Source organism: Bombina bombina, chromosome 5 (genome assembly GCF_027579735.1).
Source record: "Bombina bombina isolate aBomBom1 chromosome 5, aBomBom1.pri, whole genome shotgun sequence".
In the NCBI taxonomy this organism is placed as follows: Eukaryota; Metazoa; Chordata; class Amphibia; order Anura; family Bombinatoridae; genus Bombina; species Bombina bombina.
This window is the reverse complement of record NC_069503.1, coordinates 589,946,108-589,962,952: the sequence shown is the minus strand read 5'-3', so window position 1 is coordinate 589,962,952 and position 16,845 is coordinate 589,946,108.

The following is a 16,845-nucleotide window of genomic DNA, read 5'->3' as shown; positions in this document are numbered from 1 at the left end:
ACAACATCATACCTGATGTTTTAAAGCACGTTATTCCAAACAATTTAGGAATTTTAGGTGATTAATGCCCTTTATGGATTAAAAACAGACTCTGCATCAACTATGTAATTTTCCATGGGAGTTTTGCCATGGATCCCCCTCCGGCATGCCACAGTCCAGGTGTTAGTCCCCTTGAAACAACTTTTCCATCACTTTTGTGGCCAGAAAGAGTCCCTGTGGGTTTTAAAATTCACCTGCCTATTGAAGTAAATGGCGGTTCGCGAACTTTTGCGGAAGTTCGCGTTCGCTGTTCACGAACGCAAAATTTTAGGTTCGCAACATCACTACCACTGAGCATGTGCAAGAGTTCATAGTGTATATGTCTATGAGTCTGTGATTGGCTGATGTCTTTCACATGTTACAAATTGAAGTAAGTGTTTTTATATTGCATATTTAGTATGTAGTTGTTTATTATGCAATTCTACTGTATTTAATAGCCCTGCACAGAGCTCTATAAATATTCTATACAACTGTGTGTCACTATAATCCCAATTGGAGTTTTTTCTTATCTTTTCCTTATCTAGTTTTACCATAACTTATTTAAAGACTATTTTGACTGCTCTATACCAGAAGGTAATAAATCTATCATGTGTCTATAAAAAGGTCTTATAATTCTAAAACAGCTGTCCATGTTTGATTTCTCTTGCTGTACCTACCACTACTATGCATTAAAGAGGCATGCAACCCTTTTTTCTGTCATGATTCATACAGAGTATACAGCTTTACCAAAGGTTTCTAATTTGCTTCTATCATCAAAATTAACTATGTTCTCTTTAATATCCATTGTGTCTTAATATCTTACGCCTAGATTTCTGCGTTAGCCATCAAAACCAGCGTTAGGGGGTCCTAACGCTGGTTTTGGCCGGCCGCTAGTATTTAGAGTCTTGTAGGTAAGGGTCTAACGCTCACTTTCCAGCCGCGACTTTTCCATACCGCAGATCCCCCTACGTCAATTGCATATCCTATCTTTTCAATGGGATCTTTCTAAAGCTGGTATTTAGAGTCTTGGCTGAAGTGAGCGTTAGAACTCTAACGACAAGACTCCAGCCGCAGAAAAAAGTCAGGCGTTAAGAGCTTTATGGGCTAACGCCGGTTCATAAAGCTCCTAACTACTGTGCTCTAAAGTACACTAACACCCATAAACTACCTATGCACCCCTAAACCGAGGCCCCCCACATCGCCGCCACTCGATTAAAATTTTTTAACCCCTAATCTGCCGACCGCACACCACCGCCACCTATATTATCCCTATGAACCCCTAATCTGCTGCCCCTAACATTGCCGAAACCTACATAATATTTATTACCCCCTAATCTGCCCCCCTCAACGTCGCCGCTACCTACCTACACTTATTAACCCCTAATCTGCCAACCGGACCTCACCGCTACTATAATAAATGTATTAACCCATAATAAATAGTATTAACCCCTAATCTGCCCTCCCTAAAATCGCTGACACCTAACTTCAAGTATTAACCCCTAATCTGCCGACCAGACCTTGCCGCTACTATAATAAATGTATTAACCCCTGAAGCTAAGTCTTACCCTAACACCCCCCTAAATTAAATATAATTTAAATCTAACGAAATAAAATAAATCTTATTAAATAAATTATTCCTATTTAAAGCTAAATACTTACCTGTAAAATAAACCCTAATATAGCTACAATATAACTAATAATTATATTGTAGCTATTTTAAGGATTTATATTTATTTTACAGGCAACTTTGTATTTATTTTAACTAGGTACAATAGCTATTAAATAGTTAATAACAATTTAATAGCTACCTAGTTAAAATAATTACAAAATTACCTGTAAAATAAATCCTAACCTAAGTTACAATTAAACCTAACACTACACTATCAATAAATTAATTAAATAAACTACCTACAATTACCTACAATTATCTCTAATTAAACCAATAAACTAAATTACAAAAAAAACACTACATTTAAAAAACAAACACTAAATTACAAAAAATAAAAAATTACAAGAATTTTAAATTAATTACACCTACTCTAAGCCCCCTAAAAAAATAACAAAGCCCCACAAAATAAAAAAATGCCCTACCCTAATCTAAAATAAAAAGTTTACAGCTCTTTTACCTTACCAGCCCTTAAAAGGGCCTTTTGCGGGGCATGCCCCACAGAAAACAGCTCTTTTGCCTGTAAAAAAACATACAATACCCCCCCAACATTACAACCCACCACCCACATACCCCTACTCTAACCCAAACCCCCCTTAAAAAACCTAACACTAAGCCCCTGAAGATCTTCCTACCTTGTCTTCACCACACCGGGTATCCGTCCAGAAGAGGCTCCGAAGTCTTCATCCTATCCGGCAAGAAGAGGTCCAGAAGAGGCTCCGAAGTCTTCATCCTATCCGGCAAGAAGAGGAGATCCGGACCGGCAAACATCTTCATCCAAGCGGCATCTTCTATCTTCATCCATCCGACGAGGAGCGGCTCCATCTTCAAGACCTTCGGCGCGGAACATTCTCTTCTCCCGACGACTAGACGACGAATGAAGGTTCCTTTAAGGGACGTCATCCAAGATGGCGTCCCTCAAATTCCGATTGGCTGATAGGATTCTATCAGCCAATCGGAATTAAAGTAGGAAAAATCTGATTGGCTGATTGAATCAGCCAATCAGATTCAAGTTCAATCCGATTGGCTGATCCAATCAGCCAATCAGATTGAGCTCGCATTCTATTGGCTGATCGGAACAGCCAATAGAATGCAAGCTCAATCTGATTAGCTGATTGGATCAGCCAATCGTATTGAACTTGAATATGATTGGCTGATTCAATTAGCCAATCAGATTTTTCCTACCTTAATTCCGATTCCGATTTTTTAAGCTGGCCGCGTCCGTAAGCAACGCTGGTATTGAGAGTTGCAGTGGCGGTAAATATGCTCTACGCTCCCTTTTTGGAGCCTAACGCAGCCCTTCAAAGAACTCTAAATACCAGCGTTGTTTAAAAGGTGCGGGGGGAAAAAACACACGTAGCTAACGCACCCCTTCTAATGCAAACTCTAAATCTAGGCGTAAGTATCTATCCCATTCATCATTATGTTATTGGGCCCTTTGAGAAAGTCACAGTGGTGAAACGCATCAGTGGTGTATTTGTTTGCTTCACTCTTTATTATGTTAAACCAATAACAGAAAATAATAGATAACGTAATAATGATAAGTGGCTCCAATGTTGTATTAGTACTTGCTATAGCGGGTTGAAAGGATTTAATAATTAAATACATATAATTTAATAATTGGTGCACAATAATATTCCATAATAACAATTTGGACCTATAGAAGTAACAATAATTTATTTTCCCATATGCAATTGTGAATTGAAAGAAGAAGCATCAGTAAATGTGTATTTTTAAGCATTTAAGTTTTTAAGCATTTTTAATAAATATTATGTTTTAACTCATCACAACATGAGAAATAGAATTGGGAGTTTAAAGGGACATGAAACCCAAAATGTTCATGATTTAGGTAGAACATACAATTTTAAACAACTTTTCAGTTTACTTCTATTATCAAATGTTCTTCATTCTCTTGGTATTGTTTGTTGAAGGAGCAGCAATGCACTACTGGTTTCTAATTGAACACATGGGTGAGACAATGACAATTGGTTTGTATATTCAGTTGTGCTCATAAGTTTACATACCCTGGCAGAATTTATGATTTCTTGGCCATTTTCCAGAGAATATGAATGATAACACAAAAACTTTTCTTTCACTCATGGTTAGTGTTTGGCTGAAGCTATTTATTATCAATCAACTGTGTTTACTCTTTTTAAATCATAATGATAATAGAAACTACCCAAATGACCCTGATCAAAGTTTACATACCCTGGTGATTTTGGCCTCATAACATGCACACAAGTTGACACAAAGGGGTTTTAATGGCTATTTAAGGTAAACATCCTCACCTGTGATCTGTTTGCTTGCAATTAGTGTGTGTGTATAAAAGGTCAATGAGTTTCTAGACTCCTGACAGACCCTTGCATCTTTCATCCAGTGCTGCACTGACATTTCTGGATTCTAAGTCATGGGGAAAGAAAAAGAATTGTCAAAGGATCTGTGGGAAAAAGGTAGTTGAAATGTATAAAACAGGAAAGGGATATAAAAAGATATCCAAAGAATTGAGAATGCAACAGAATGAGCATTGTTCAAACTCTAATCAAGAAATGGAAAATTAGGCGTTCTGTTTGATAACGTACTGCATTCATCTTGCCATTAATTCTGACCAAATTTTCTGTGCCTTTGTAGCTCACACATCCCCAAAACTTCAGCGATCCACCTCCGTGTTTCACAGTAGGAATGGTGTACCTTTCATCATAGGCCTTGTTGACTCCTCTCCAAATGTAGCGGTTATGGTTGTGGCCAAAAAGCTCAATTTTGTGTTGGTTCTGAAAAGGCCTAAATGTTTTTGTGTAAAATATTGTTGGATTCAGAAGTGTCTGAATGTGTTTGTGTGGAAAACACTTAAATTTGTGTATATCTGTCTAAATTTTTTTGTCTAAAAATAGAGTTGGTTCTAAAAGTAGCCAGATGTTTTTGTATAAAATATTGTTGGATCCAGAATTGTCTTGATGTGTTTGTCTGGAAAACAGTTACATTTCTGTTTATCTGTCTAAATTAAACATTTGTGTATATCTGTATATCCAGTGCTATATTTACACACAAACAAAATATGTTGGTTCTGAAAGGACCTAGAAGTTTTTGTGTAAAATATTGTTGGATTTAAAAGTGTCTGAATGTGTTTGTGTGGAAAACACTTAAATTTGTGTATATCTGTTTAAATTAGACATGGATCTGGTAGGATTCAGCTGTTTTGTGTAAAAAAAGAGTTTGTTCTGAAAGTACCCAGATGTTTTTGTATAAAATATTGTTGGATCCAGAAGTGTCTGGATGTGTTAGTCTGGAAAACAGTTACATTTCTGTTTATCTGTCTAAATTAAACATGGATCCTCTAAATTAGACATGGATCTGGCAGGATCCGACTGTTTATTTTATAAAGATGTGTTGCTTCTGAAAGGATCCAGAAGATTTTGTGTAAATATTGTTAGATACAGAAGTGTCTGGATGCGTTTGTGTGAAAAACACTTAAATGTGTGTGTATCTGTCTAAATTAGACATGGATTCGGCAGGATCCAGCTGTTTTTCTGTAAAAAAAAAGTGTTTGTTCTGAAAGTACCCAGATGTTTTTGTGTAACAAATTGGTGGATCCAGAAGTGTCTGGATGTGTTTGTGTGGAAAACACTTAAATTTGTTTATATCTGTCTAAATTAGACATGGATCCGGCAGGATCCGGCTGTTTTTCTGTAAAAAGTGTTGGTTCTGAAAGGACCCAGAAGTTTTTGTGTAAAAAAATAGTAGATCCAGAAGTATCTGGATGTGTTTGTGTGGAAAACAGTTAAATTTGTGTTTATCTGTGTAAATTAGACATGGATCCGAAAGGATCCGGCTGTTTTTCTGTAAAAAAGTGTTGGTTCTGAAAGGACCTAGATGTTTTTGTTTAAAAAATTGGTGGATCCAGAAGTGTCTGGATGTGTCTGTGTAAAAAACACTTAAATTTGTGTATATCTGTCTAAATTGGACATGGATCCGGCAGGATCCAGCTTTTACCCACACCCTAAAACGAAGAGGATTAGTGCAGGGAGATGTCAGATCTTGATGCAGCAGAGTGCTCTAAGTTTTGTGCAGAGCCAATAGGATTGAGCTCACATTCTATTGGCTGTTCCAATCAGCCAATAGAAGGTGAGCTCAATCCTATTGGATGATTGGATCAGCCAATAGGATTGAAACTCAATCATATTGGCTGATTGCATCAGCCAATATGATTTTTTCACCTTTAATTCCGATTGGCTGATAGAATTCTATCAGCCAATCAGAATTCAAGGGACGCCATCTTGGATGATGTACCTTAAAGAAACCTTCATTCTTCGTTAGCCGTCAAGAGAAGAGGATGCTCCGCACCCGATATCTTGAAGATGGAGCCGCTCCGCACCGGATGGATGAAGATAGAAGATGCCGTCTGGATGAAGACTTCTGCCTGCTTAAATGAAGACTTCTGCCGGCTTCGCTGAGGATTTCTGCCGCTTCCTTGAGGATGGATGTCCGGTCTTCAAAAATTGTAAGTGGATCTTCGGGGGTTAGTGTTACGTTTTTTTAAGGGTTTATTGGGTGGGTTTTAATTTTACATTAGGGGTTAGGGCTGAAAAAGAGCTAAATGCCCTTTTATGGGCAATGCCCATCCAAATGCCCTTTTCAGGGCAATGGGGAGCTTAGGTTTTTTTAGATAGTTTTTTATTTGGGGGGTTGGTTGTGTGGGTGGTGGGTTTTACTGTTGGGGGGTATTTTTATTGTTATTTACAGGAAAAAGAGCTGATTTCTTTGGGGCAATGCCCTGCAAAAGGCCCTTTTAAGGGCTATTGGCAGTTTAGTTTAGGCTAGGTTTTTTTTATTTTGGGGGGGCTTTTTTATTTTCATAGGGCTATTAGATTAGGTGTAATTCGTTTAAATATTTGATCATTTCTTTTTTATTTTGTGTAATTCAGTGTTTTTTTTTTGTAATTTAGTTAATTGTATTTAATTGATGTAATTTATTTAAGTGTAGTGTAAGGTTAGGTGCTAGTGTAAGATAGGTTAGGTTTTATTTTACAGGTAAATTTGTATTTATTTTAGCTAGGTAGCTAGTCAATGGGGCTGCGTTACGGAGCTTTACGCTCCTTTATTGCAGGTGTTAGGCTTTTTTTTAGATGGCTCTCCCCATTGATGTGTATGGGGAAATCGTGCACGAGCACATAAAACCAGCTCACAGCAGCGCTGGTATTGGAGTGTGGTATGGAGCTCAATTTTGCTCTACCCTCACATATTGCCTGCTAACGCCGGGTGAGCGGTTGCAATCTTTTGCAAGTTAGCACCGAGCCGCTCATAAAGCAAAACTCGTAATCTAACTGTATGTGTTTAACCATGCAAAAGAGTGAAACACAGGGCCTGCTCAATACATTATGCTGCCTGGGTCTAAGAATGAAATGAGCCGCCTCCCCTCCCATAGTAACATTACTGATTAGCATATCAACCAACTAGCTTGGCCTCTGACCTTAGTAAGCCTGCCTACCTGCATGCAACCAATGCTTATGCACAATTGCAAAATAAGTGGGAAGAAAGTTAAGGAAGATATGCACTTGTCCCACCTTGAATGTTGCCCCTGACCAGTTCTGTGTCTTGTACATGAGGTTACGCTGTTTGGCGCCTGCAACTTCACCTCTGGAGACAGAGGACAGGAGTGTTCTAGGCCTTACAGTGACTAAGTCACTGAAGTGGTGCCCCTTGCCAAGTGCTGCCTGGGTCCGTTGGACCCACTTGGTCCCATGGTTGATCCGGCCCTGCACATAAAGTATAAAAAAACATCAATATTCTGCAAATTAGAGCATGCATTTGTTTCCACTTTAATGGCCCTTTAAAAGAAAAATGCAGAACTTAGAATATTTGGGGTAAAATTATTATTGAGCTTGATGCCCCGTGTCTAAAGACCACTGCTCCATAACCTGTACGCCTGCTCTGAGGCGGTGGACAGAAATCGACAGAAATCAACCTAATCAAATACGATCGGGTTGATTGACACCCCTTGCTAGCGGCCAATGATAAATGCTGACAGCGTATCGGTTCATGTCCGCTCGCACCATAATAAATAGGCCCCTTTGAGTCTTCTGTCAATGATAATTGCTTGATCTTAATATAGATTGCAAAGCTAAACTTATCTATAAGCTCCCTACCTCAGTCCCATTAGTTTGATCCCCATATTGTGACAAGCAGGTTAAAAAATATTATAATTGTTTGGTAAAAATATGGAAAAATAAAGATTTGCAAGTAAATATTTAAAAGGGCCTTTTGTAGGGCATTGCTCTAAAGAAATCAGCTCTTTTCCATGAAAAAAAATGCAAAGACCCTCCAACAGTAAAACACACCACCCAACCAACCCCCCCAAAATAAAAAATCAGCCAATAGAATTTTAGTAGCTCTCATCCCATTGACTGATTTGAACAGCCAATAGGATTTTAGTAGCTCTCATCCTATTGGCTGATTTGAATTTCAAAAATCAAATCAGCCAATAGGAATGCAAGGGACGCCATTTTGAAAAGGCTCCCTTGCATTGAAGATTCAGTGTACGGCGGCGACCGTATGAAGAGGATGCTCCGTGCCAGATGTCTTCAAGGATGGACCCGCTCCGTGCCGCCGGGATGAAGATAGAAGATGCCGCCTGGATGAAGATAGAAGACGCCACCTTGATGGATGAATACCTCCCCGCCTGGATGAAGACTTCGCCACCTGGATGTCCAGATTTCAGAAACTGTAAGTGGATCGTCGGGGGTTAGTGTTAGGTTTTTTAAACTTTTTTTGGGTGGGTTTTTTTTAGATTAGGGTTTGTGCGTTCTTAAAAGAGCTGAATGCCCTTTTCAAGACAATGGAAAAGAGCTGAATGCCCTTTTAAGGACAATGCCCATACAAATGCCATTTTCAGGGCAATGGGTAGCTTAGGTTTTTGTTAGAGTTTTTTTTTATTTTGGGGGGTTGGTTGGGTGGTGGTTTTTTTTCTGTTGTGGGGGTCTTTGTATTTTTTTTTCAGGGAAAAGAGCTGATTTCTTTAGGGCAATGCCCATCAAAATGCCCTTTTAAGGGCTATTGGTAGTTTATTCTAGGCTAGGGGGGTATTTTGGAGGGACTTTTTTATTTTTATAGGGCTATTAGATTAGGTGTAATTGTTTTTATTTTGGATCATTTCGTAATTTAGTGTTTGTTATTTTTTTGTAATTTAGTGTTTTTTATATTTTGTAATTTAGTATTTTTTATTTTTTGCAACTGTAGATTTTATTTTTTTAGTAGTGTTAGGCTTTTTTAATTTGTAATTTAGTTTATTTAATTTGTAGTTATTTTAATTTTAGTATAATAGTAATGTTAGTTTAATATATAGTTTAAACTTAGGTTTTTTTAATTTCACAGCTAAGTTTTTATTTTTTTTAAGACAGGGATATTGTCATTTTAATTTAAAGTTAGGGGGTTGTTAGGTTTATGGTTTAATAGTTTAATTTAGTTTTTTGCGATGTGGGGGCTGGCGGTTTAGGGGTTAATAGGTTTATTTAGTGGCAGTAACGTGGAAGGCCAGAGGTTTAGGGGTTAATAACTTTATTTAGTGGCAGAAATGTCGGGGAGCTGCGGAATTGGGGTTAATATCTTTATTATAGTGTGGGCGATGTTGGGGTGCGGGGGGAATAGGGGTTAATAACTTTATAATAGTGGCGGCGATGTCGGGAAGCGGTGGAATAGGGGTTAATAACTTTATATAGGTGGCGGCGATGTCAGGAGTGGCAGATTAGGGGTTAATAACTTTATTTAGGTGTCGGCGATGTAGGGGGAAGCAGATTAGGGGTGTTTAGACATGGGGTTTATTTTAGGATGTTATGTTTAAACTTAACTTTTTTTCCCCCATAGACATCAATAGGGTTGCGTTACGGCGATCGCCATTCCGCACTTCAGGTGTTAGTTGTTTTTCTAACACCTTCTCCCCATTGATATCTATGGGAAAAGCGTGCACGAGCACGTATTCTCGGCCCTTGGATTTTGTGCGGTATGGAGCTCATCGCCACCATATCGCACGCACAAGGCGGCTTTTCAAAAACTTGTAATGGCAACGCTATGGAGGGGGAAATTTTGTTGCGTTCGTTTTGCACCCTCTATAGCGCAAAACTTGTACTCTAGGTTAGAGTGAGGTACTTTTAACCATTTTTTCTTTCTTTCTTTCTGTACCTTGTACTACCTGCAGGAGCCAGATGTGAGGATTCTAGGAACTAATAAACCAGCGTTTTATTTATTTAAATTCTGAATTTGTATTTATTCAGTTTCTTTTTGGTTTGAGAAGTAGTCTGTGTATTTTTAATTTGTGAGAATATTTTGTTAGAGCAAGATCTGTCAGCTATTTTCGAATTGGCTAGAGTTTTCATTGCCAGGAAATATAAACTTTATAAGCTTTTTATACTTTTTTTTTTTTTATACCCCATAAGTTTTTCATTCCTGTGTAGCCTTAAATAGTGCGCTAAAATACCAATGGAGTTTTATAATGATTAGGTACACATGTAATATATGAAGAATTTGATATATGTATATTTTGTATCATTTTACTCAGCAGTTATAGAGTTTTCTTATTTTGAAATCTTGTATTTTTTTAACATGAGTGAGTTGTTTCTCTATAATATTGGGTATTTTTATAACTGTTGGGAGACCTCATAAAATGTTATTTTTTTATTAATTAGTTAGCGGTTATGTTTGTGAAGTATGACTCGTAAAGTATTTTCAATTCACTGCTGGTATTTTATAAGAAAATGTCTACTTTTATATGTTTGTTATGATTTAAAGTGGGTGTTTTAATTTTATAACTATGAGTTTTTTACTTTAGACTCAACAAGTTAAAAAAAAAAACTTTTAAGATTCAGGTTTTAATATATTAAGTGATTATTTTTTTTTTTTATGATTGATATTATTAAGGGAAAAATTCAGTACAAAAATAAATAAAACATTTTACTGTAATATATAATCTCAGGTTACATACTGTATACTAGTTCTCCAAGAAACCTCATATAAAGAATTCATTTTCTATAAATCAGTTCAAGTCCAAACAGACGCATGCTCAAAAAAAACAATTTTATGATATAGATAGTACATACTATTTTAAAAGTTTTCCAGTTTATTTATGTTAAAAAAAAATTGGAATCCTTTGTTGAAACATAACTAGGGTGACCATATTGCCGCTTTAAAAAGGGACACATAAGAAAAATACATGTCAGGGCTTTTTTCAGGGCTGTTTAAAGAAATGTTTTGTATAAGAACCCTGACATATGTATTTTTCATGTGTGTTCCTTTTTAAAGCAGCAATATGGTCACCCTAAACATAACACCTTTCCATAAGGGAAAACTGAGGTAAGTGCCTTCCGCGCTATATGACAGCAGTGTTTGCAACAATGTTGTAGCAATGTTAAACATTTAGTCCTCAAGTTACATGCACACACCTACTTATGGAAAGGAGCTACATTTGAAAAAAGGATACCAAAAAAAAGGGGTACATTTATAAACAAAAGTTCAAATAACTATTAAATACATTGGATTTGGATCATCAACAAAAACTCAAACGACAATGCAATAACACTTTGGGGTAGATTTATCAAGCAGCGGATACTGCAATCTACCCACGATGTTTCCAGATGGCTGGAAACAAGAGTTAAGAAGCAGCCCTTAACTCATCCGCCACCTCTGAGGTGGCAAACAACAATCATCCCGATAAGATACGATCTGGATGATTGACACCCCCTGCTAGATTGGCCGTGAATGTGCAGGGGGTGGCATTGCACAAGCGTTTCACTAGAAATGCCTGTGCAGCATTATATGCCGACAGCGTATGCGATATCGGGCGGACATAATCTGCTACAGTGGATCATGTCCGTCTGATATTTAATAAATCAGGCCCCTATATATATATATATATATCTGAATTCCAAATGAGCTGTAGATTCGAAAAATTCACAATTTCCTTCTATTTCCCTGCCCCCGTATCATGTGTCATTCACCAGCGAATCACATACACTATACGTATACAATGTGAATTCTTGCACATGCTCAGTAGAAGCTGATTCCTCAGAAAGTGTACTTATAAAAATACTGAACAAATTTAAAATGGAAGTAAATTGGAAAGCAGTTTTAAACTGAATGTCCCGTAAACCATGAAAGCTTAATTTTAATGTCCCTTTAATTTTGACTTTAATTTTGTCAATTTGAAAATTTACTGAATAGCTGTAACTTTTATTCTATAATAAATGCATTTTAAAAAGTAAATGTAATGTTTTGTATTTTTGGCAAAAATCTATATCTGAAATACCAGTATTTTCTTAATTAACAATGTGGTATTTTCTTTGGATTCTACTGGCTATGCAACCAATCAGACTGTATAGCATTCTGTCCCAATGTTCAATTAAAATATGATACACTACAGTTTCTGTTATTCTTGGGACCGCTGCCTGAAACATGTCTAAGAATTATATGCCCAGTTACATTAACAGTTGGATGATTTTTTTTTTATATTTCACACTTTCTGAAAACTGTATTTATTGCTAAAGAAACACATTTCTGTTCCCACCTTCAGATGTTATATAACAAAGTATGCCAGCTTCCTTGCATGCTTTTTTATCACTGACATTATAGCCAGTATGGGCAGAATGAAAATTTGAAGGCAAAAGACAGAGAACTTTGCAGAATATCATAAATCCTGATACTAAAATTACTATAACCAATTATTACTATTTGTGTTCAATCTAAATAAGGTGCTAAAGTGAATAATTAAGTTCTATTGGTCTAGATTACAAGTGAAGAGCAAACAATAGCATAGGGTGCATTATCTTTTTGTGCAATCTTGTGCAAAGAATAATGCACAATCTGGAATGGCAAGTGGATGGATAAATATTTTATCCAAAGCATCTTAATAAAGGAGAACATTTTTTAGCGCCTCCTATACTTTTAATTGATATCACAGGGAACACTATTAGTAATCACATTTAAAGGGACATTCCGGTCAAAATTTTAGAAGCACATAGATAAATTGCATCTTTGAATAGAAACATATTTGCAATATACATTTATTGGCAAAAATGCTCCTAGTAAAATTTATCACTGTTTTAGTGTTAACATTTTTCTCTGTGTGTGCATGTGAGGCATAGCTAGATATTCTCAGTGCACCAGCATTTTAAATACTGCAGCATCCGTGGGGCTTGTATCATGTCAGCATTAACAAATTGAGTCATTACCAGATGGTACGAGCACCTTAGGCTTTATGAACAAGTGCTGTGTTTAAAATGCTGGTGCACGGTGCATACTTAAATACACTTTTGAAACAGCTATAGCTTTTATTATAAGCATTTTTGCTAATACGTGTAAATTACAAACATGATTATATTCAAAACTGAAATGCATCCATGTGGATTCCAATTTTGGCTGGAATGACCCTTGAACTTCCATTACAAGTGATGAAATTCTAGCGCTTTTGAAATGATAGAACTTACAAGTGCTATAAATAAAGGGTACTTTCAGTCATGATGTATAAAAAAACATGCTGGAGGTACTTTTATTTGCCCTCGAGTCTGGCCGCCCACAGCAAAGCACTATTTTCTCAATGAGGTGAGGTTTCCACCTCTTAGCGTGCAAGCCATACGCTTATCCCCTCAATGAAAAAAATAGAGGGTTTTTTTTTCTGTGAGCGGCCGGAAGTTCTCAGCTCGGTATAACCGCGCATAAAGGTACTTTTAGCATCAAGTTTTTTTATACTTCATTACTGAAATCCCCCTTTATTTATAGCACTTATAAGTTCTACTGTTTCAAAAAGAATTTAACTTCACTTACTCAAGAGTAATCCAAAATGCTGCTGCAAAATTGAGCTCTTTCTAAGACCTGAAGTAAACCATTACTATTAAAAGTATAGCAAAGAACTACATGAAGAAGTCAAATACTTATACAACATTGGCTCATTGCACAAATCGATATCCTAAATACATTTTACTATACGCCGCAAAAAAGTCTACTATGTGTGGTAATTGCTGCATCCACACTATACAACATGCAGATGTTAGAGCACTCTCTAGACTATCATTTGAGCAATAAATAATAACTTTGGATCTGTTATATGAGCACTACCGAATCTAGCAGCGCTATACAAATAATAATTAAATTAAAAAATGTAATTAATAATAATTAAAATTAAAAATATTTTTATTTTAAATAGAAGCACAATCGATTGTGCTCGAGCAATAACACACAGCTGTAATCTAAGCCATTGTTTGTTAGTTAGCAAAGACACAGACAGCTAGATTACGAGTTGTGCGTTAGGGTAAAAAAGCAGCATTAAGAGGTCCTAACACTGCTTTTTTATGCCCGCTGGTATTACGAGTCTTGCAGGTTTAGGTGTACCGCACACTTGTTTGGCCTTACCGCAAAACGACTTACGTAAACTTCGTAAAGTCTTTTTTCTATGGGACTTCCATAGCGCTGATATTACGAGTCTGTCCTGGGAGGCCAAAAAGTGAGCGGTACAGCCTACCCTGTCAAGATCCATAACCCATTTAAAAGTCAGTAGCTATGAGTTTTACTCTACAACGCTGTAGCATAAAACTCATAACTAAAGTGCTAAAAAGTACACTAACACCCATAAACTATCTATTAACCCCTAAACCGAGCCCCCCCCCCGCATCGCAAACACTATAATAAAAATTTTAACCTCTAATCTGCCACTCCGGACACCGCCGCCACCTACATTATATTTATGAACCCCTAATCTGCTGCCCCCAACATCGCCGACACCTACATTATATCTATTAACCCCTAATCTGCCTTCCCCAATGTCACCGACACCTACATTATATTATTAACCCCTAATCTGCCGCCACCAACGTCGCCGCCACAATATTAAAGTTATTAACCCCTAAACCTAAGTCTAACCCTAAACCTAACACCCACTAACTTAAATATAATTTAAATAAATCTAAATAAATATTCCTATCATTAACTAAATTATTCCTATTTAAAACTAAATACTTACCTATAAAATAAACCCTAAGCTAGCTACAATATAACTAATAGTTACATTGTAGCTAGGTTAGGGTTTATTTATTTGAAGTTCAATCCTATTGCCTGATCCAATCAGCCAATAGGATTGAGCTGGCATTCTATTGGTTGTTCCAATCAGCCAATAGAATGCGAGCTCAATCCTATTGGCTGATTGGATCAGCCAATAGGATTGAACTTCAATCCTTTTGGCTGATTGCATCAGCCAATAGGATTTTTTCTACCTTAATTCCGTTTGGCTGATAGAATTCTATCAGTCAATCGGAATCTAAGGGACGCCATCTTGGATGACGTCACTTAAAGGTACCTTCATTCCTCGTTAGTCTGTCGGCAGAAGAGGATGCTCCACGTCGGATGTCTTGAAGATGGACCTGCTCCACGCCGGATGGATGAAGATAGAAGATGCCGTCTGGATGAAGACTTCTGCCCGTCTGGAGGATCACTTCGCCCGGCTTGGATGAAGACTTCTCCCAGCTTCGTTGAGGACTTCGGCCGGGCTTGGATGAAGACGTCTCCTAGTAAGTCGATCTTCAGGGGGTTAGTGTTAGGTTTTTTTAAGGGTGCATTGGGTGGGTTTTATTTTTAGGTTAGGGACTTTGGGCGGCAAAAGAGCTAACTGCCCTTTAAAGGTCAATGCCCATCCAAATGCCCTTTTCAGGGCAATGGGGAGCTTAGGTTTTTTTAGATAGTATTTTATTTGGGGGGTTGGTTGTGTGGGTGGTGGGTTTTACTGTTGGGGGGATTGTTTGTATTTTTTTTACAGGTAAAAGAGCTGATTACTTTGGGGCAATGCCCCGCAAAAGGTCCTTTTAAGGGTTATTGGTAGTTTAGTTTAGGCTAGGGTTTTTTTTTTATTTTGGGGGGGCTTTTTTTTTATTTTAATAGGGCTATTAGATTAGGTGTAATTAGTTTAAATATCTGTAATTTGAGCACATTACACCAGCTCACCGCTGACTTAAGCAGCACTGGTATTGGAGTGCGGTAATGAGCAAAATTTTGCTCAACGCTCACTTCTTGTCTTTTAACGACGGGTTTCTGAAAACTCGTAATACCAGCACTGTAGGTAAGTGAGCGGTGAGTGAAAACTGCTCGTTAGCACCGCACAGCCTCTAACGCAAAACTCGTAATCTAGGTGATAGATTTTATTGAATTTAGATGGATGGAGTTACTTTTTAAAATAACATTTATGGTAATGTTTAAAAAAACATTATAAATTGCGAAAACAGCAGGTTTTAATTTTCTTTTAATGGTGTTAAACTGGATTGAGTAGCTGATCAGTAAAATTGGAAGATGAATTGTTCAGTATATTTGCTTTACACAAAAAAAAATTAAACGTTGACTTTCCCTGCTCACTTGTCATTTGCTCCTTTCCTCCATCTTTACTTCATTCTTGTTTTTGTGTTTTGTTACAATTCTCTCCAAATTTTCTCCTAGTTTCATTCTCAAATTCAGATTTTTATTTCTATTTGTCATGTTTCTGTCCTATGTCTTTCTATTTTTTGCAATTCCCTCTTTCCACAATGACTTTAATGCCATTGCCCCTCTTTTACAGTTCCCAGCATACTTTGCAGCAATAGGTAAGTACACTGTGAAAATAGGAAGATGAGACAGCTCAGCACCTATGTGGAATAAAAAGGTGTACGATGAGTGGACCAGGCTGGTAGTATACTGGATAGCTGAAGCTTGAATATTCTAGGATTATCCTTCCTTATATATTTCAAGGGATACTGACACTAAAAGCTACTTAGCTGTATTGTGTAGTGTACAAGAAATGCGACCCTGCAGATCTATTTTAATAATGAGCTTCAGATCTGAAATTATCTGTATAAAGAAATACCACAAATGTCAGCTATTTAGAAGTCAATTGCTTTAATTCAAAGTTTTGTTTTTTTTTGTGGGGGGGGGGGGGTTGGCTTTACAAGCAGTTGTAAAGTTCCTGCATCCTTAAAGGGACATGAAACCCAAAATGTTTCTTTCATGATTTAAATAGAACATACAATTTTTAACAACTTTCCAGTTTACTTCTACTATCAAATTTGCTTCATTCTCTTGGTATCATTTGTTGAAGGAGTAGTAATGCACTACTGGTTTCTAACTGAACACATGGGTGAGCCAATGACAATCTGTATAAATATTTAGCC